Below are 23694 nucleotides of genomic sequence, written 5' to 3' on the forward strand. Positions count from 1 at the left end.
CCAAGCTTCACAATATAGTCCTGGATAGTTATTAAATATTATTCCAGTATCACAATAACCTGTCCTGGACCATCACAGACAATGCAAAGCCTTGAGAAGGAATAAAGAATCGGTTTCTGTGCTCTACTTGTCTACATTTACAAATTACTATGCATGCACAAGACTGGCACATCCACACAAGGAGAACAATTGAACAACATACTGCTTAAGAACCAATGTTTCTCAACAGTCCAAAGTCCAAGTAACAACTTGGATGAAAACTACAAAAAAGATTAGAATGAATAAAACTCTAATGTCAGAAGAAGCTAGTGTACCACTCAGATGATAGAGGCTAACACTTTGATTTACTCCAGTATCCAGCATTCCATACATAACAATCATCTGACATGAGTTACAGTAGAGCTGTTCCTAAACTGTTCCATAAACTGGTGTTTGCTTATCAAAATAGCTTGTGTGGCACATTTCACTTAACTGCATAAATCATAAACATGCCATTGCCTCATTTTGATTGTCCCACCTTGACTTCTGATAAAAACTCACATTACATGATTAAACTCACAACATAACATGTATTGAATGGGCTTACATCCTGCAGCAGTTTTACGTCCTGTGATGAAGAACAAAAGCAAACTTCCCATATCCATTTTTTTCAACATGTTCAGAACCTCCAGCATTTTCCATGAACATGTTTCAAACCACATAACAAATTTTCTATTTTTTGTTAACATCATGAGGAACAGATGACGTGTTCCAAATCCATCCCTCATTGTCATACCGAAATATGTCATATCCTCAAGCTCAATAGTGAACGCATGTCTTCCTACACTACCTTAAGGTCAAGGACACAACTTTGAAGGTACATTAGGTGCCTCAAGCATGACTTTCCTGCTATTCCATGAAAGACTTATCTTGTGACTCACCTGATTCTCCATACAAGCAATCTGGCACAAGCCCATGTTCTTACAATTTAAACCAGGATTTGATTCAAAGCAAATCCCATAATATACAGACTGACTTAATGAACCAAACTACCATATCCAACCCCCATCCCCGATATCAGATCTTGTCACTAGATTCTGTTTAAAGTGACTCACAACAATAGACTGCTCCATGTTGGAGTGGCTGAACTGGTGCCTTGAGTGGTGGCCATATTGGCAACTGTCTGCTAGACACTCGGGCCATTGTTCTCTGGAATACATGCTGTCCTTCAACTACTTCTACCACAAAACATGTTTATGTAGAACAAATGGTTCCTTGTGGCAGCAGGGCATCTACACCATCTTGTGGCCAGGGCTGATGAGAGTCACCATTCAAACTTCGAGGAAGTTTCATTAACTACTATTTAGAAGGAAACAAACACTGCCCCAGATGGCATGCAGGTTTCAAACGTTACACGCTTCCTACAAATATAGAACTGTACAAGGTTCAACAAATTGTAATTCAATCAAACTCATATGCGTCTTGAGAGCGGAAGTAAAAAACAGTCCAGAGGTGACACAAGTATTGCAAACTAGCTAATATGATCCCCAGGGAGTTGAGACAGATAATATGATGTGCCACTGAGATTTACATCCAATGATCAGGAGGAAAAAATACCAGTGCCTTCAGCATGTACCAGTTGCCTGGATATGTGTGTTAAATATCCTATCCTATCCTATCCTATCCTATCCTATCCTATCCTATCCTATCCTATCCTATCCTATCCTATCCTATCCTATCCTATCCCCAGGATGGGGATCTGGGTAAATGTGTTCCCCATCACCTCACTGCTTGCCACAAGAGGCAACCAAAATGGGAAGTGAACTGTCCTTATAAACCTATACTTGTTTTGTACTTCCAGGGTTGTCAGACTCAATGACTCGGTTTACGGCATGTCAGTGTACCTGGATGGTGTGGATTGTTGCTAATAACATCAATCAATGGATCATTTGGCCCAGACTTGATTATTACAGACAGGTATCTTAAACCAGGAATATTAATACTGTATGTGACATTGTGTGACAAATCTCAAAATGATAAAGGGAATTGTGTTTAGCTATGAATTTATCATGATTTGCCTGATAAAATGTTCAGTCAGTTTAGTGTAAGAGAGAGGAGAGGAAGATTATCATAATAGCTACAGTACTTGCTTGTCACACAAAGTGCCTGGGGCCCATTTTACAAAACTCTCATAAGCCTAAGATCCCGTAACTTTTCCCGTGGTATTCCTACCTCCTATGTTACAGTGTAAGTGGTACAAATACTACCAGAAAGGTTACGAGATCTTTGGCTTGTGACAGTTTTGTGAAACAGGGCAATGGTTTCTAAGGGTAAAATGTATGACATTGCTAGAATGGTACAGAAAACAACAAAACACAACAAATTTCTGTGTCAGAAAAAACAGCTTGTAGAACAAGTCGGTGTAATGTTAAAAGAAATCTCATAATGAGCCAATGAACACTATTCTTCAATCCTAGATTTCAGGTATCTGTAATATTAAAACAACAACATAAGCTATTTAATACCCTTTTAAATCAGGGTCCACCATGAAGAGCAGCGGCCACTAAGTATCCCCTGTATTGCTGAACCTGGCTACATCCATATCACATACTTGATAAGCACTAGTTGATGAGGACCACATGTGTGCTGGGAGTGAGGAGTGTTACATAACACTAGACTAGACACACTCACTGTACCAACAACCATTACAAAATGCAAACCATTCCGGTAACTATGCAGTCACTGTACTTGGCAATAATCATAATTCAATGACTTTGTTTTAAAACACCTGGATCTCCATCTGACCAGTAATTACACTAGCCACTTGGCCACACACAGTCCAAGCTGTCATCCAGGCCTTGAAACAAATATATCCAAGAAAGCCAACGCAAGTCTAGAAAATGTGGCAAGTCTAGATTTCCATAGCTTTAGGAACATGAAGAAAATGTCTGGACTCCTTTTTACTGTATTTAAAACTTTAACATGAAAACTTTTACTTTCTGTAAAAATTTTATTTCAGAGACTAGCTGTCAGTGCATGACTTTTTGATCCACTTGTCAACTGAGTAGAGTTTAATATCAAAATACATGACATTCAATATGATTTATTGTGCAAACCGTGCAGTACAAAACATTCAATACAAAAGTTACAATACAAAACATTAAGCAACAAAACTTCACCAGAAGTAGCATCCAAGAATCAGTGAAATGTTTAAAGCAGACATACGTGAAATTGTCAGTATGTGTCTGGTACCCTGCTTGGTTTAAAGCATCCACCAATTCCAGCCTGGAAATGGCCCCTGTAAACACAACCACTGCAGTCACGTAGCTGCGTTTGCAGCATCTAATCAAAAACCACTTCAGAAATAGATAACTGAACTTGATATCACACATGCTGAACCACATAAAGGTGTATTTGAACCAACCCTTCTTCCCTTATGGTCGATATGTGAATATTATTCCTGTAAACCTTTGACAACTGAGTTCATGAACTGGAACATGTACATGGTAATCTCATCATGCAATGTCACTTGTGAAAGTGAACTTTGACTATCTGATGTTTATTTCTGTCAACATATCTACATGACACAAAATATTTTTTGTTAGCAAACTGAGGACAACAAAGGACTAAAAGTTCTTTCTGATGAGTACAGACAGACAATATATCAGACTGATTCCAGATTCAAAACACCCTCTAGGGTAGTGTGCAACATGTAAATCTACATTATGAATATAACCATTAAGATATGAGAAAGAACACTTCGTCTCACCTCACAATGGAACAATACCAAGCACCTGCCAGTAATGGAGTGTCCCCTGCTTTCACAGACTACCAGGTTAAATGATGCCTGATGCTTTCTGGGTCCTAGCTCCACATCCCCCACCTTCCCCATCTCATGCATAACATCTGTACCCCTTCCTGCAGGTAATCCCCTCCCCATGTGACCCTCCTTCACCCTACATCATCCCTCCTATGCGCACCCCCCTGCATATCACAGGACCCCTCCCCTACTACCAACACATGCTGTCTCCTTCTACCAACAAGTGACTCAGTTTTCTGCTGCCAGAAGGTCTGACATTCTTATCAAGTTATTCCAACTTCCAATTCTTCTTCCACTTACATTGTCGGAATCCGTACTCATCCTCCCAAATGTAATCAGTACACCTTCACAACATCACTTTAGTCCCTCACTGAATTCCATCCTCACAGATAATCTCGCCTCAATTGTACATCCCTACATCCTTGCATAGCCTTCTAACTTTATCACATTCCAATCAAGACATCTCTACATAGCAACCTTCCAAAGGTTGATATTGAATGTTGAAGATATGTTAATTATTGACACCGACCAGGTGCCAAGTGAAGAAATAACATAAGCTTCAACATCTGGGGCAGATATAATTCCAAGACTATATCACAAAGTAAGTGAGTGAGGTTAGTTTTACATCGCTTTTATCAATATTCCAGCAATATCACAACAGGAGACATAAGAAATGGGTTTTACACATTGTACCCATGTAAGAACCGAACACTGGTCTTCAGCCTGCCGAGCGAATACTTCAGCCACTAGGCTACCCCACCACCCCTCTAACAGAGGTACTAAACAACAGACAAAAGATGACGATAACCTCATAAACTAGAATTTAAAGAATCAGAATTTATAGTTTTACATCATAATTTCAAGCATTGATCCAAGTTTCACTGTCCTACCTTCCTATCTTTGTACAATAATATTCTTGCTTACTTATGTCATACATTGTCCTTCTCCACCTATACTGCTACTACTGTGTTCTGTCTTCAAACCTCTCCCAACCTTGAAACTAAGGTGGCATCAAGGGTAAAGTGTTGGTTCAACCTACTGAAGATCTGGCTTCAGTTCCCAGTGGAGCAGTGTGTGAAGTTCGATCTTTGTGTCTCTGAACACAAACCAATAATCTGGGATTTTACTTACAAGACTTACAAGGATTGTACCATGATTTCAGTAAATACTGGTTTGTGATTGGCTAATTAAAGTCATCCAGGTTCATAATCCCCTTATTTCCAATACAGTATGTACATTTTTCTTAATTGTAATAACATGGTCATGGTAGAGTGGAGAAACGGTTCAGTTTTAAATCAAATCTGGAACCATTATAATTTCATTATATACCTTTGATTTTCCATCACAGTATGTTTATCTCCTAAATATTTAAATATACACTTGAACAGTTTGTGTATGATATAATCATTAGAAACAGCCTGATCAAAGCCAGAGTAGTTTAAAGAACAGCTGTTAAAAAGATCCCAAAATATCTTCGTTGTAAATGTTTCTGTGTTTTGAAACCCTTGAGGTTTCAACTCAGTCATAGATACACCACCCTGTTTGACCTTCCCACAATGCAGCTCTGTATCTGGTCACAGTTGCTTTGTCTTGACTGAATTTCTGACTTCTGCCAATTACATGCTACACTTTGTGAATGTACTACAGGTTTGTGAAGTAAATGAGTTGCACATGTAGATTGTCCACTGTAGGAGGCCATGTCTCAACTTTGTGGGTGCACACCTGGCTCTCGTTACTACTCCTCCAAACAGTCCTCATAAAATATACAACATAACATAAATGGCAAATCATGTCAGTTTTATATGTATGTAAAATGAACTCTACTCTTGAATAACAAATTCAGGAGGATTTATCCTACACTTCTTCCTGTCTGAATCAGTCTGGGTTTCCATCTCCCAAAGAACACTATCTCCAGAGGAGCAGTAAAACTGCCTAGATTGTGCAGTGTCTCAAGAGAGAAATGTCTGAAGTAATGCTAAAACGCCTCCTAAACATACCAATTAATATGCAAAATACAAGTGGAAGAAAATCAGCTTTTGAAGTAATATACATGTTAGAGCTTGTAGGTATTGCAAGGAGAAGGTATGTGTCAAGAAACTGTTTTGCTTGTTAGAAGATACTTGGCATGCATTTTCTGTTTCTTGCACTGTTACCAAGCCGACTACTGAGTTCTGCCACGAATGATTGCTGAGTTCAACTTCAAGAATAATTGAGATCTGCTTCCATGAAAATTGAGCTCAGCTTCAAATAAACTGATGAGTTTTGCTTAAAGGAATGTCTCTAAGAACTGTAGGGTTCTGCCTCAGAATGCCACCAAGTTCTTCTCCAGAGGACTACTGAGTGAGTTTGTTTAACACCACTTTTAGCAACATTCCAGCAATATCATAGCAGGGGAAACCAGAAATGGACTTCACACACTTTACCCATGCTGCAATCTACCCCTAGTCTTTGGACTTCCTCATAATAAACAAGTTGACATCCATAAGAACTCTCTTCCTTACCCCACTATACCCTTAAAGTGAGTGAGTGAGTGAGTTAATAATTAACGTCACATCGGCAATATCTCGGCCATATCATGACGAGAACATTTTTCACTTAAAAGCAATATATGCATATTGTAAAAATCTGTCAACAAAGGACAGTAAAACAACTAGAATATCACAAGCGGAATTAAAACTAGCATGGAAAGATAAACTAACATCGCTATTTAGACAATACAATATAAAAACAGGCTATAGATCGCCAACAACAGAAGGTAGATCACCACACTAGGGACCATGGGGATTTATACCCTTAAAAGACTATTGATCAAGTCCTGTTACCATCTGTAGAATCTCTGTCAAATATGTTCTGTAAAAATTTCCCTGCACTCATAGTGAGTATGTATGGTTCAACATCACTTCCAACAGTATATAGTTTACAGCATGCTGTCAGCTTCATGTACCCAAACAGTCACACACTTCAGGATACCAAACCATGTGGCACCACAACACAGTCCACTGACCTGTGCACAAAGTTCCAGGAAGCAACGCTGACGAGGGGTAAGAACACAAATCAACTCCAGAGTACCGACAGACAAATGGACAGATTATTCAATATACATCATGAGTAAAAATGGAATGAGCAGCAATGCTGCAAATGTTTCAAGTAGTGTTCAATCTCACAATATCCATATTGCTAGCCTCTGTGTAGAACAGGTCATGTTCCTTTCTACTGCACCCGCCAATACAACTGCAGGAGGTACCACAGGGGGTAGTAGGCCTGCACACACAGGTTACATATCCCTATCTGTGGCCATCAGACCAACACATGGTAAGTGCATTCCCTTAAGACCAACTGACATGGTGGCAGACACACTTCTCTCTTCCTCCACCAGCTGTTGACAGGTGGTCATTAGCAGCCAGCATCTTGGGATCTGCCATCCATCCATCAATGAGAACTTGTCCTCCGTACACTCACTTCAATCCTTGCACTGCCTTTCCTGTGTACCTTCAATAGTTTAATCTGATACACATTAAACTCCTTCAGTCCAGATGTAGCATTGCCTGTGACATCTGTTAATCTAGATGTACTGAAACCTAGTTAATACAACAACCAGTTAAGTCATCTCGATCAATAAATTTCAGATTCACAGGTACATCAGCAAACCATTATGAGGAAAGCAGGACGTCAAGAGGAGTCTGCACCGATCACAACAGGAGTCTCACTATATCTCCAGAACTTGCACTCAACAAACGGCTTTTTCATTACACTATCTACGTGTAAATACATAGCAGTCTCAGACACATTGAATATATGATGTTTTAAATGTTTACATTACTTCCAAGGGAAAGTCCAGTAACAGGTATGTCATGAGCAGGTCCAGACAGTGTAATCTGGTATTAATGCAATGTAAGCCTACTGTATCCCGTAATAAAGAAGAGACTGTTATGTAACAGTGTTATGCTTAACCAACAGAACATTACAATGAAGAAGTTTGAAATGTTGCCAACAAACAAGAGATTAGCATACACCATCATGTTTCCCCTTTTGTTTGTCAAGGTGCGTCTCCCAAATGCAATTTAACAGGAAGGGTATAGGGCCCTGATCTATAAAGCTATGGTACCCAGCTAAGACTGTGGTAACCCTCATCTATCACCAGAGACCTAAGACAGTTGCAGTGACATGATCAATGTGAATCCAGGCACTGGAAAGATCATGTAGAGAGTACTCCATGATATGTTTGATTCCCCAAATGTCCAAATATACATACATGACATGGTACAACTTGATAATTCATAGTTACAAAGATTAGTTTAGTTTTTTATTAAGAAACTTTCAAAACCTCAGATAAATTAATTAATTTCATGCAGAATGATTAATGTGTTTATTTTCCAAGCCACTAATAGGTATTTATCATCAGAAGCCAGCTTCCAGAGGAGATAAGGCTTAAGGGAGATCTCTCTGGAGACAATGGCACAATGGAACTGTCTGCATCAGTCCCTGCAGGCCTTATCTTTCTTCGCAATTGGATAGTTCTTGGTATCATTCAGTGGATCACGTTCTTGGCAGGACAAAGCAAATGGATATTTTTGGTATCAGAAAATGATGCAAATTAGAGAGGTCAAATTTTTAGGGACTATCTTTACTATGTTTGTAAACAAACATGGTCTCAGGTGTTGGCCAAGGCTCTCTAAATACAAAGTTTATTCCTTATGCAGGATTATCATCCAAAAGACATCAGTTTGATAACCTATATTCATGCTCTACATAGTGCTAGATACAGTTTGCTGAGTGAAATGGTTGGAAAAAATATTTGGATTATAAGATTATATAAATGTCATCCTCATGGATATGTCATCTCAAACACATCAACGTTCATCAGGAAAAGTTTAAACATGCTCCTGAAGTCTCTGAGTTTTAAACATTTATCTTCCAAGCTGATATACTGAAATAAAAAACACTGCAGAACAGACTCACACTAATGTGCCAACACAACAACAAACAGAGTACTACTTTCTTTGAGAAGATGTGATAATGGACACCAACACCTATTCTACTTGATTCTGTGAGCCCTAGAATCCTCCACTCACAATCATTCTTGGTTTCCGCATATATTCCACTTGCCAAGAAGTTCATGACACTGGTGGGTTGCACTGATTGACCTGACGTTGTCTATGACCAGCCGACAAGCCTCAGCACAAACACAGAACCTTACAGCACAACCTAATGCATTCCTGACACAAAAATGCAAATTTCACAACTTCTGCATCAAAAAAGTAAAATAAAATTAAGAGATTATTTTCAAGAAAACCTTTCATATTTCAAATGCATTTCCCTAATGATCCTTCCAAAACCATTCCTCAAATAATGGCCGACTCTCATATTACTGACATCATTCAATAAACTATAGAGGCAGCAGCAAGCAACATGAAACATTCAAATGAGGAATTCCTTGGGGTTTTTATTCTAAGGGGCTTATCACAAATCTAATGCATATTTATTATACACAAATGTTTCCATAACTTTCTTGTACTGTTGTAGATCACACAGTAGTACATTAGGTCTATTTACACAGAGGAAGTCTGCATAAGTTTATTTTAACACTGCTCTGTTTCCTCATCATGCCTAAGCCAGAGCTATCAGCGCCAAGACATGTTTAATATCTACTTACATATTGTAATCACACCCTAAAAACCTCTTTATACAAATGCTCTTCAATGTTGTTTACATTTTTCATATGGGAATTAAATATGTAAATAAACCTTCTGATAATTTTTATAATGCTAGGAATTTAATGTTATGTTATCAAACATACATGACATATCACCAGCTGGGCTAAAAGCCGTCTCGCCCAAACATGCAAGATCTGGACAATGAAGCTAGTTCCTCCTATCCACATGCTGAAGCTGGCAGAATCCCAGTGTGAGGGTCTATCTCACCCAGGCAGAGGAGTACTACATGTCCCGGCAAGGGGCAAGCATTAATTGGTCAAATCTACCCCCCTCCTAGAAGGGCATCCTTCAAAGTTTGTTGTGACTGGGGGTAATACCAACATGTACAAGAGGAGGTGATCTTAGATCTGAGACAACTATTACTGAAGGTGGACACAATGATTGATTAGGACGACACATGGAAGAGGGGAGGACACAGTGAAAGAGTGGGTAAGGTGAGGAGATGAGGACACAATGACTGAATGGGTGAGTTTTGGACACTGTGGCAAAGTGGGTGAGAAGAGGTGAGGAGAAGATATAGTGGTAAAAAGGGTGAGGTGTGGTGAGAACAGTGACAAAGTGGGTGAGGTGAGGATACAATGGTAAAGAGGGTGAGTTGAGGTGAGGATACAGTCACAAAGTGAGTGAGGTGAGCACACAATGACAAAGAGGGCAAGGTGACAACACAATGGTAAAGGGGCGAGGTGATGACACAATGGTAAAGAGGGTGAGGGGAGGGGAGGATACAGTCACAAAGAGAGTAAGGTGAGGACTCAATGACAAAGAGGGCGAGGTGAGGATACAATGGTAAAGAGGGTGAGGTACGACACAATGGTAAAGAGGGCAAGGTGAAGGGTATACCCAGTCACAAAGTGAGTAAGGAGTGGACACAATGTGGTTGAGGTGTGGAGAGGATACAGTGGTAAAGAGGGTGAGGGGAGGGGAGGATACAGTCACAATGAGGGTGAGGTGAAGGGAAGACAGTCACAAAAAGGGTGAGGTGAAGGGAAGACACAGTCACAAACAGACTGAGGTGAAGGGAAGACACAGTCACAAAGAGGGTGAGGTGATGACACAATGGTAAAGAAGGTGAGGTGCAGGGCATACACGGTCACAAAGTGAGGTGAGAACACCATGGCAAAGAGGGTGAGGTGAGGGGAGGACACAATGATGAAGAGGATGAGGTGAGGTGAGGACACAATGATAAAGAAGATGAGGTAAGGGGAGGACACAATGATGAAGAGGATGAGGGGAGGGGAGGACACAATGATGAAGAGGATGAGGTGAGGGGAGGACACAATGATAAAGAGGATGAGGATGAGGGGAGGACACAATGATGAAGAGGATGAGGGGAGGGGAGGACACAATGATAAAGAGGATGAAGGGAGGACATGGTGGGAATGGGAATGACAAAGTATGGGCATGGGAAGATTCAGCATGACAGGTGAGAGGTCTTGAGGACAGAGAGGAAGGACTGGCATTCTATTCTGTGGGGTGGGGGTGAATGGCAAGGGATAGATTGAACTGTTATCACCATAGGCTGTACAGCAGCAGATGGTGGAGTGCTGGTAACATAAGCATCAATCAGGCAGAACCCTTCCACTGTGCCCCATGGGTCCTCCACTCCAACAGCTGGTCCAACTATTAGTATGCAGTTTTAGCCAATCTGGAGGCCAGTAAGCACATTTCAAGGGGCTTGGATTAACACCACCACAAGACTGCTGGTCACACACTCCATAACCAATAACTTTATCAACAGAACATAAATCTCCAAAATAATTTTCACTGACACCAAACATTTCAACATCAAAACAACACATCAGTTACACTTGTCATGAAAATTGTTGAAAGAGATCATACATATTTATTAACAATTTGTGAATAAAGCATCCCTTCTCACTTGCCTTACAGCATATAAACGCACCCCAAAAGTGCCTGCAAAGAAACTTTTCATCAGCTATGGAGAAACTGATGTAAGAAGCTCCAAATAATGTGTCTATCTCACAGCCAGACATTATCAGTTCAGAGCAACAGCAAAAAGCAGAATTTTTTGTGCACATTTCTTATCAGTGAAGATAAACACTGGTTCCAGGACCAAGCAAACAGTGCATAATTCACGCAACCAGATGCCCACAGAAAACATCCAGTCTCCATAAAACAGAGACTCTGATACATCCATCCATCAGACACACAATTGCTGAAGGAATCTGTTCCATGGTTGGGACATTATCATTTGTATGATCACCTTAGGCAGAAACACCTGACTCTGCTCTCACTGTCTGGGGGATAACAGTCTAGCAGGAATAGCATTACAACTTCAGTTAGCTTACACATGATCTATCCTCTACAAACATTGGCACACACCATTCGTCTGTCAAGTCAGACTGCAGCCCGCATTACCATTGAGGAACTGCTTTACCATCAATGCAGCAACAGGTACAACCTGTCCACCACACTGTGATGTGTCTAAACTGTGACAGTTATACCAACTCACACCAGCTGGTGCAGCAAATTGTTGGCATTTTAACCACTGGAATAGCATTGAGGTTCAGCTACCCTGACCCATAAATATCAAGATGTTATTCAAGACCCTAGTAGTAGATTAAGAATTTTGTTTAGGAGACAACATGTATGTCACAATTTTCTGTCTCTGTTCCAGCTTCAGCCTGACTCAGTTTTTCAATATAAATCAAAATTTGAAGGAATCCATTTCTTGTAGGTCAGTATGATTTGAGAAGAAGTATCAAATTGCTATTGAGTTCTACATCCAAGAAGTAATGAGTTCTGCTAACACCATCAGTTGAATCTTAGTCAGCCAGGATTCCATGAAAGTGTCCTACACATCAGAGTGAGTTCAGATGCCCCTTTGTACATTACTTCCATTGTGTTCTTACCTGACAGTTTGATCAGGTTGATGCTGGGAGAAAGCCTGTACTGAGACAGGTAGATACAGATTGTCATGTGTTTCCATATCATTAGCATCATATATTAGGCATATTAATTCCAAAGGCTTGCAAAATACAATCTTTATTCCTAACATAAGATATTAATGATACGGAAACACACAATGTTAATAATCTTTTTATCATATCATTCTTAAAATTACTCTAAAATAAGAAGTAAATTGTACGTGAAATTATATGAAGAGACTTGAGCATTTGCTTCAAAATACTTAGCGATACAGCAAGATGAAGGTCATTCATGGTAGCAGCATCTGGTTGCGACTACTCACTAATGTAGTGCAAATATAACTTGTGCTTAAAATATGACCTTTCAGTTTGAAAACAACAACAAAATCTGGCTGTTTTCAAAACATTTGTGTATTTGCATCTTTATCAGGCTTGGCTACCATATTCAGACTGCTTTATTGCCCAATAACACCCTCCATCACATGACAAAAGACATTTATCATGCCTGTGACTGCATCATCCATCATCAAGGTTCAGCTGGGATGGTGCTGACTGGCCTATACACATCGTCATAGTGAACCAAGATTCAAACACACAACAATGTTTCTGGACTGGCTAAGGGATGTCATTCTGTTGGCTGTGTGCAGCATCTCTCACCACTGTACCACTTACAACCCCAGCTTTGTTAGGCATCAATGGAGGCTGGTCCCTTAAATATACAGGTAGACACTACATAATGATTTTGTTAGTTTTGCTAGATGCCACAATGACAATGCCACACCAATATGCTTTTCTATCCAATTTGAAGTAACATTTGTTTGCTATTTGGACAGACAAGCCGATGAACACATTGTTCCCTGTACCCTCAACAGTTCACACCTGCAAGATACAAACCACAAAAACTGATACACAAGAACACCACTTGTCATTGATGATTGTTTCAGCAGCATGAAACACAGGCATCCCCAGATACCAAGAGTATTCTACCATCATCCAAAATAAATACCCACACCCCTAAGTCACCATCTAGGATAAATACAAACATGCATCTGTCACCATTCAGGATAAATACCCCAACCAGACTGTCACCATCTAGGATAAATACCAACACCCATCTGTCACCATATAGGATAAATACCCATACTCATCTGTCACCATCCACGATAAATACCCACAAGCTTCTGCCACCATCTAGGATTAATACCCACAAGCATCTGTCACCATCCACAATAAATACCCACACCCATCTGTCACCATCTAGGATAAATACCCACACCCATCTGTCACCATCTAGGATAAATACCCACTCCCATCTGTCACCATCTAGGATAAATACCCACTCCCATCTGTCACCATCTAGGATAAATACCCACTCCCATCTGTCACCATCTAGGATAAATACCCACTCCCATCTGTCACCATCTAGGATAAATATCCACACCCATCTGTCACCATTTCAGATAAATACCCACACCCATTTGTCACCATCTAGGATAAATACCCACACCCATCTGTCACCATCTAGGATAAATATCCACACCCATCTGTCACCATTTCAGATAAATACCCACTCCCATCTGTCACCATCTAGGATAAATACCCACACCCATCTGTTACCATCTAGGATAAATACCCACTCCCATCTGTCACCATCTAGGATAAATACCCACTCCCATCTGTCACCATCTAGGATAAATACCCACTCCCATCTGTCACCATCTAGGATAAATATCCACACCCATCTGTCACCATTTCAGATAAATACCCACACCCATCTGTCACCATCTAGGATAAATACCCACACCCATCTGTTACCATCTAGGATAAATTCCCACACCCATCTGTCACCATCTAGGATAAATACCCACTCCCATCAGTCACCATCTAGGATAAATACCCACACCCATTTGTCACCATCTAGGATAAATTCCCACACCCATCTGTCACCATCTAGGATAAATACCCACTCCCATCAGTCACCATCTAGGATAAATACCCACACCCATCTGTCACCATCTAGGATAAATTCCCACACCCATCTGTCACCATCTAGGATAAATACCCACTCCCATCTGTCACCATCTAGGATAAATACCCACACCCATTTGTCACCATCTAGGATAAATTCCCACACCCATCTGTCACCATCTAGGATAAATACCCACTCCCATCAGTCACCATCTAGGATAAATTCCCACACCCATCTGTCACCATCTAGGATAAATACCCACTCCCATCAGTCACCATCTAGGATAAATACCCACACCCATCTGTTACCATCTAGGATAAATACCCACTCCCATCAGTCACCATCTAGGATAAATACCCACTCCCATCAGTCACCATCTAGGATAAATACCCACACCCATCTGTTATCATCTAGGATAAATACCCACACCCATCTGTTACCATCTAGGATAAATACCCACTCCCATCAGTCACCATCTAGGATAAATACCCACTCCCATCAGTCACCATCTAGGATAAATACCCACACCCATCTGTCACCATCTAGGATAAATACCCACTCCCATCAGTCACCATCTAGGATAAATACCCACACCCATCTGTTACCATCTAGGATAAATACCCACTCCCATCAGTCACCATCTAGGATAAATACCCACTCCCATCTGTCACCATCTAGGATAAATACCCACTCCCATCAGTCACCATCTAGGATAAATACCCACACCCATTTGTCACCATCTAGGATAAATACCCACACCCATCTGTCACTAAAGTTTCATTGCACAGCATGTCTGTCATTGTTGAGGCATACAAGACTCCAAATGTTGAATTCCTGACTGTCACAGAAAACTGTCTACACCATACCCTTGACAATGTAAGATGATATATAATTAGCGTATTCTTTCCTTCTATAAGTGTACAGTATCAAGTAAACTCTTATTAGATTCAACAGCCATGGCAACAGCTTCTGTTAGTCACAACAAGCTGCTAGTTCTATGTGAGAAAATCAAGATACACAAGAAACTGATATCAATTGACAAAAAGATGTTTTACCGTCTGTGTGAACATGTACCTTGTGCAGCACCGAATCCCCCATTAATCCAGGTATCCCTGTAGTACAGAAGTAGTTCAAGGTGATCATTTCACACATCTCTATGTCCAACAGGGCAATATCATATCAAACACCTACTACTACCTGTTCCAATCCTCCATAACACATGTAATATATGAATGTCTTCCCATTTTATCCCGAACCACTGTGTGAGTCTCAACACTTCATCATCCCATATCACACACTATAGCATCACCTCACACAATGATATAAGACATTTATCACTCACCCATACTGTTGTCCTCTTAGTGTAAACTGCAGCACTGTGTGAGTCTCAACACTTCATCATCCCATATCACACACTAAAGCATCATCTTACACAATGATATAAGACATTTATCACTCACCCATACTGTTGTCCTCTTAGTGTAAACTGCAACACTGTGTGAGTCTCAACACTTCATCATCCCATATCACACACTAAAGCATCACCTCACACAATGATATAAGACATTTATCACTCACCCATACTGTTGTCCTCTTAGCATAAACTGCAACACTGTGTGAGTCTCAACACTTCATCATCCCATATCACACACTAAAGCATCATCTTACACAATGATATAAGACATTTATCACTCACCCATACTGTTGTCCTCTTAGTGTAAACTGCAACACTGTGTGAGTCTCAACACTTCATCATCCCATATCACACACTAAAGCATCATCTTACACAATGATATAAGACATTTATCACTCACCCATACTGCTGTCCTCTTAGTGTAAGCTGCAACACTGTGTGAGTCTCAACACTTCATCATCCCATATCACACACTAAAGCATCATCTTACACAATGATATAAGACATTTATCACTCACCCATACTGCTGTCCTCCTAGTGTAAGCTGCAACACTGAATGAGTCTGACCATCCATCTCTCTCAGAGGCTGCTTCCAGCAGCATGGCAGGGAAGGGGCGGGAGTGAGAGCCTGCACGTGGTCATCATCGGTCCAACCCTCATGGTGCAGGAGGAGAAACGTGACACCAGAGGGGAGGGGGTGAAGGGGTTGTCCGGAGCTATCAGGGAGCCCTCCCCAGTCTGCAGGGAAACAATCATAAACCATCCATGAGTCAATTTTCCATCAATCAAACACATCACTACAAAGGCAAGCTACAAATTATTGCTAAATTGCTGAATGCCACACCAGCAATGTTTCAACAATTAACAGCAGGTTTATCAAGACATGTAATTGGTAAAGCGACAGGAGACTAATTAGTCCTGACAAAGGAACAACATGAAGATAGGGGTTAACCCTTACAGGGTCAAGGAGGATGTGTGATAACAGTGTTTAATACGCACACTGATTGTACAGAGTGTTATGGCAGTTATTACAACCATTTCACAACATACAAACATACAGTATTGTGTGAACACAGTAGTCTTGACGCAAGTAACTTCTATCAAACAAACACACTCATAAAATTGTGTGTTGTGAGGCCCATTAACCTGTATGTCAGTAGTGTTGTGTATTTGTTAGGGAACACTTATACATTCTGGAGAAATTGCAGGCACTACATGAGAAAATAATGCATTCTCAGACTACAAAAAAGAGGAATTAGTTCACTGAATATGCAGACTGTCCTCACACAAAAATCCTTCTTTCAGCAAACACATTTGCATATTTTGAAGTGGAGAAACTATCCTGTCTTTTATTCCCATGGCATTTTGTCATTTTGGAAAGAAAATAGGAAGACAACGTTATACTGTGAAATTATTTATTGCCTAGCAATCCATCAAGAAGTAGCAGCATTATTCTATAAACTATAAATATGAAATAGTTACAATCTATATAAAAATATAGATTCATAAATGATGTACATTACAACACTTTATCATATGCAGTATAATCCCATGGAGGCAATATGATTCAATATACAGAACTCATTTGAAATTGTAAATACCATGACATATTTTGTAAATGGTTTGGGGATTTCTGTTTGAAAAAATTGTTAAAAATTGTTCCTTCCATGAAAGTGTAGCAAATTTTTGATCATGAAAAAGCAATGTTTATAGAGGTGACTCCCTTTCTTTCCTATACTTGGTACAAGATATTATACAGTGTTGTTCATCTTCTAAGACACTGCATGTTTCACAGAGATGACATTCTAGTGGGGTTGCAGGTTTTGTATATCTTCCAGTTTCAATTTTCAGGTTATGATTACTTAACCATAGTTTTGAAAAATGTGATCAGTGAGCTATGTTTTCACAATGACATAGATAATTCTCAAGATTTAGGGATGACTTGACCAATCTGTGGGTTCTTAATTTGTTATTTGCTTTGGTAGAATCACTTAATGAATGCTTGAACATGTCTTCACATTTGGACTGGAATTTATTCATGGCAGATACATTAAATTTAGTCATGTTAATTATTTCAAAAGTTTGCTTTATTTTATTAAATTTATGAGCCCAGCCTATACTGTGATTGCAGAGATTGATATTTCTTTGTTCTAAGGCATCCTTAAGTATTATATTCAGTGTGCTATCTATGTGGATCTTATAATTAATTATCTTTTTGATGATTGCTACAAACAATGGGTATATACCTAGTTCTGGATAACAGGCCCAGTTGTGTGTTTACCAATCTACACCCCAAACTTCACAATTTTAATTGTAACATTACTGGCTGTATGAGTGTTTTAAACAGTTTTAGTGCTAATTTTACTGGAATATCATGATGAAAGACTGCTGTTTTTAATCTGAGGTAATCACTTGTAGCTTTTCTAGTGAGTGCTTGTATATGTTTGAACTTTCCATTTTGATGGAGTTGTATTCCAAGACAGATGTACCTGTCAACTGTAGCTATTGTTTTTCCTTGTGCTGACCATTTATCAGAAGATAACTACTTTATATTGATCATGGTTAACTTGTAGACTATGTATGTTTCAATATCATGATACATTGTCCAGAAGCATTTACAATGCAACAGGTGAATCTGACAAAAACAAGTGATCATCAGCAAATGATCAGTGACATATTTGGCCTATATGCTTGGAAAATGGCATAATATAAACACTGAACAAAATATCACTGAACAGTTTGCAGAGGAGATGGTCAAGTGCAGGTGCAATAATCGTGCCCCCCATGATGATCTTCCAGAACAAAAACTGGATGCGTGTGCCTTGAAGGTGCTGGAGGTGTGTGCCTTGAAGGTGCTGGAGGTGCGAGCCTTGAAGGTGCTGGAGGTGCGAGCCTTGAAGGTGCTGGAGGTGCGAGCCTTGAAGGTGCTGGAGGTGCGAGCCTTGAAGGTGCTGGAAGTGCGTGATTTGAAGGTGCTGGAGGTGCGAGCCTTGAAGTTGCTGGAGGTGCGTGCCTTGAAGGTGCTGGAGGTGCGAGACTTGAAGGTGCTAGAGGTGCATGCCTTGAAGGTGCTGGAGGTGCATGCCTTGAAGGTGCTAGAGGTGCATGCCTTGAAGGTGCTGGAGGTGCATGCCTTGAAGGTGCTAGAGGTGCAAGCCTTGAAGGTGCTGGAAGTGTGTGCCTTGAGGGTGCTAGAGGTGCAAGCCTTGAAGGTGCTGGAGGTGCATGCCTTGAAGGTGCTGGAGGTGCTTGCGTGTAGACTCCTTATCCACATAATCCATCTAGTGATTCCAGGTAACAATACAGACACTGTACTATTTGTGTTAAAGAACGAATAAAAGCAATTTTTTGTACTCTTTTAACCACTACATATGAAAGACTTGTGGTTAGTCAGAACACCAAACTTACTCTTAAAAAAACTTGTGATTAATTCATACCGAGCGATTAAAAGTTGCCCAAAAGCCATCTGCTTCACCCAATGAAACCAAAGACAGGTTACGTAACACAGCCCAGCAGTGACGTCATAATAGGAATAGAAATGAGACGGGGGTCAAAGTGACATTTATATTGTAAGTAATATTATATTGACTTCCACCTCGCTTCCAAGAGTGAAACTGTTATGTTATAAGCAGTGTCAGGCAAAATCCTATTGTCCATCAATCAAATACATATTCTACTACCAGTAGAAAATAATTCTGATTTTATAAGTCAGTAAAAACAAACATAAATAGCATTTATCCTCAGACGGGGCGCCGCCATTTTTGAAAATCATGAAGTCACGGGCTAGAGTAATTAAAGATCGAAATGAACAGTTTTAATGACAAGGTTTCATTTATAACGATGTCAATGAGTGACTATGCATTTGAACCCACAAGAGAATATGTGATCTTTAATTCTGCAATAACAACACTATGCACCTTGTTCAATGTGTGAAAGTACAACATCATCAGCCCATCTTAACCACTTCAAGGGGGGTGTTCACTGTCTCTCATAAGGATGTGACAGTCTGTGTGAGGGTGTAGACTTGTCTGAGCAGCATCGGTGACCTCATGGTGTGATGATCAGCAGAGTCCTTCATTGTGTAAACACTGCCTGACTATACTGCCATGCCCACAGATATATTACCATAGTTGAAATGCTGAATTAGGCTATTGGGTTTCTGGTCAAAAGGCCATGACTATTATTACACAGTTCTAAACAAGAATAAAAGAAATTTGATACTGCATTCCATGACACATCTCTTAATAATAGAGATTAGTCATGATGCATATTCAAAGGTTATGTTATACTAATGGTAAACCCAAACAAGTGATCAGTATAGAAACTGATCCTTCAGCTGCCTGGGGATACTACTGCCACTGCCACTGCCACTGCCACTGCCACTGCCACTGCCACTGCCACTATTTATGACAGTACTAATGACAGTATTACTACTACTACCCCGCTTGTAACAGTACTAATGACATCACTACTGCTGTTACTGCTGTTCCTTTTGCAGCTCTTCCACTGATTGATGCATGTCATCGTTTCACAACTGTGTTGATCAATGCTCATGAGGTCAGTAACTGGATTGGTCCAGACTCAAATATTTACAGACTGCCAATGTACTGCCGGAATACAAACAAGCATACAAAACAGTTATCAATCCCTACAACCTAACTGAAGACCCTTTAAGATAACCATCACAGACCATGTGCTTAACCTTGTTGGTTAGGGTACTGGTGGAATATGCAGCAATGTACAAGGTAGGATACATCTCACCAGCAACAGTGTGAAACATGCTCACAACATCTCACAGGCAACAATGTAAAATATGGTGCCACTTCTCTCACATCATCTCACAAGAAACAATGTAAAATATGGTGCTACTTCTCTCACAACATCTCACAGGCAACAATGTAAAATATGGTGCTACTTCTCTCACAACATCTCACAAGCAACAATGTAAAATATGGTGCCACTTCTCCCACTACATCCCACAAGCAACAATGTAAAATATGGTGCCACTTCTCTCACATCTCACAGGCAACAATGTAAAATATGGTGCCAATTCTCTCATAACATCCCACAAGCAACAATGTAAAATATGGTGCAACTTCTCTCACACCATCTCACAGGCAACAATGTAAAATATGGTGCCACTTTTCTCACAACATCTCACAAGCAACAATGTAAAATATGGTGCCACTTCTCTCACATCTCACAGGCCACAACGTAAAATATGGTGCCACTTTTCGCACAACATCTCGCAAGCAACAATGTAAAATATGGTGCCACTTCTCTCACAACATCTCACAAGCAACAATGTAAAATATGGTGCCACTTCTCTCACAACATCTCACAAGCAACAATGTAAAATATGGTGCCACTTCTCTCACATCTCATAGGCAATAATGTAAAGTATGGTGCCTCTTTTCTCACAACATCTCACAAGCAACAATATAAAATATGGTGCCACTTCTCTCATAACATCCCACAAGCAACAATGTAAAATATGGTGCCATTTCTCTCACATCTCACAAGCAACAATGTAAAATATGGTGCCACTTCCCTCACAACATCTCACAGGCAACAATGTAAATTTATGGTACAACTACCCTCACAACACCTCATAGCCAACAATGTGAAACAATGTACTAGCTACTTCCAATACCCATCTCACCAGCCACAATTTGAAACGAGGTACCACTTCCCACAAAACATCTTTCTAACAGGCAACAAAATCAAATAAGGCACCACTTTCCACACAACATGTTACAACCAGTGAATCATACTGGGTCAACAATGAGACAAGCACATCTTGTTTTAATGGAGTACCATATTGTGTGGTATCAAAGGCTTGGGAAAATAGGCATGTGTATTTCTTATGCTGTTTACATTTCCCACAAGATTTTCCAGTTCACAGGCTGATAAAGCCTAAACAGAAGATACGAGGGGGGCAGGGAAGCATGCTTCTGACATGGCCTTAAGATATGATTATAAGGAAACACCCCTATGAATGAAACAGACAGTTTATCCCACCCGTCTTTTGGCCACCAAGGGCCGCCCAGCCTCCCTATTGCTATCTAGACTGAAAGGGATCCAGCTAGTTACAGATAATCTGATAAATTCATTAAGGATAAACAGAGGCCTGGATGTGTCCTACTATGTAAGTTGAGAAAACATGAAAGAAAAATCACCCTAATTGTATTATGGCCAAGATATAGCTTGGTTGTAACTGCCAATCTCAACCTAGCACAAAATATATTCTTGGCAAAAAGGTGGAATGATTAAAAACAGAGTCAACAAAAATCACCTGAGAACATAATTTCTTGATAAACCTCTTAAAATTCCTCTACTGCTGTTTCCACATCTTTACAAAATATGACACGACAGCAATAACAGCATCGGCTTGAACTCGCAGTATTTGATTACAAATATTGTCATGTCATTAGAGCAGATGCCATAAAATTTCGAAGTCCCTTGCTGGGATTCAAACCCAAAGTAAGGATGTCCTCTGAGGGATGACTCCACACCCTGCTTCACTGACAAAGTAAGGATGTCATCTGTGGGATGACTCAACACCCTGCTACACTGACAAAGTAAGGATGTCATTTGAGGGATGACTCCACACCCTGCTACACTGACTAAGTAAGGATGTCCTCTGAGGGATGACTCCACACCCTGCTACACTGACAAAGTAAGGATGTCATCTGTGGGATGACTCCACAACCTGCTCCAATGACTAAGTAAGGATGTCATCTGTGGGAAGACTCCACACCCTGCTTCACTGACAAAGTAAGGATGTCATCTGTGGGATGACTCCACAACCTGCTACACTGACTAAGTAAGGATGTCATCTGTGGGATGACTCCACACCCTGCTTCACTGACAAAGTAAGGATGTCATCTGTGGGATGACTCCACACCCTGCTACACTGACAAGGTAAGGATGTCATCTGTGGGATGACTCCACACCCTGCTACACTGACAAAGTAAGGATGTCATCTGTGGGATGACTCCACAACCTGCTCCAATGACTAAGTAAGGATGTCATCTGTGGGAAGACTCCACACCCTGCTTCACTGACAAAGTAAGGATGTCATCTGTGGGATGACTCCACACCCTGCTACACTGACAAAGTAAGGATGTCATTTGAGGGATGACTCCACACCCTGCTACACTGACTAAGTAAGGATGTCCTCTGAGGGATGACTCCACACCCTGCTACACTGACAAAGTAAGGATGTCATCTGTGGGATGACTCCACAACCTGCTCCAATGACTAAGTAAGGATGTCATCTGTGGGAAGACTCCACACCCTGCTTCACTGACAAAGTAAGGATGTCATCTGTGGGATGACTCCACAACCTGCTACACTGACTAAGTAAGGATGTCATCTGTGGGATGACTCCACACCCTGCTTCACTGACAAAGTAAGGATGTCATCTGTGGGATGACTCCACACCCTGCTACACTGACAAGGTAAGGATGTCATCTGTGGGATGACTCCACACCCTGCTACACTGACAAAGTAAGGATGTCATCTGTGGGATGACTCCACACCCTGCTTCACTGACAAAGTAAGGATGTCATCTGTGGGATGACTCCACACCCTGCTACACTGACAAGGTAAGGATGTCATCTGTGGGATGACTCCACACCCTGCTTCACTGACAAAGTAAGGATGTCATCTGTGGGATGACTCCACAACCTGCTCCAATGACTAAGTAAGGATGTCATCTGTGGGAAGACTCCACACCCTGCTTCACTGACAAAGTAAGGATGTCATCTGTGGGATGACTCCACAACCTGCTACACTGACTAAGTAAGGATGTCATCTGTGGGATGACTCCACACCCTGCTTCACTGACAAAGTAAGGATGTCATCTGTGGGATGACTCCACAACCTGCTCCAATGACTAAGTAAGG

General features: G+C 40.6%; 1 protein-coding gene across 1 annotated transcript in view; it reads right to left on the reverse strand.

Moving 5' to 3' along the window:
• Positions 1 to 23694, reverse strand: part of LOC137283410 (chondroitin sulfate N-acetylgalactosaminyltransferase 1-like) — a 59660-nt gene that overhangs the window by 19275 nt on the left and 16691 nt on the right. The window contains exon 2 of the mRNA XM_067814883.1: positions 16303 to 16522. The gene's annotated coding sequence lies outside the window, so the exon portion shown is untranslated. The remainder of the gene's footprint in view (positions 1 to 16302; positions 16523 to 23694) is intronic.

Source organism: Haliotis asinina, chromosome 5, assembly GCF_037392515.1.
Source record: "Haliotis asinina isolate JCU_RB_2024 chromosome 5, JCU_Hal_asi_v2, whole genome shotgun sequence".
NCBI classification, from domain to species: domain Eukaryota; kingdom Metazoa; phylum Mollusca; class Gastropoda; order Lepetellida; family Haliotidae; genus Haliotis; species Haliotis asinina.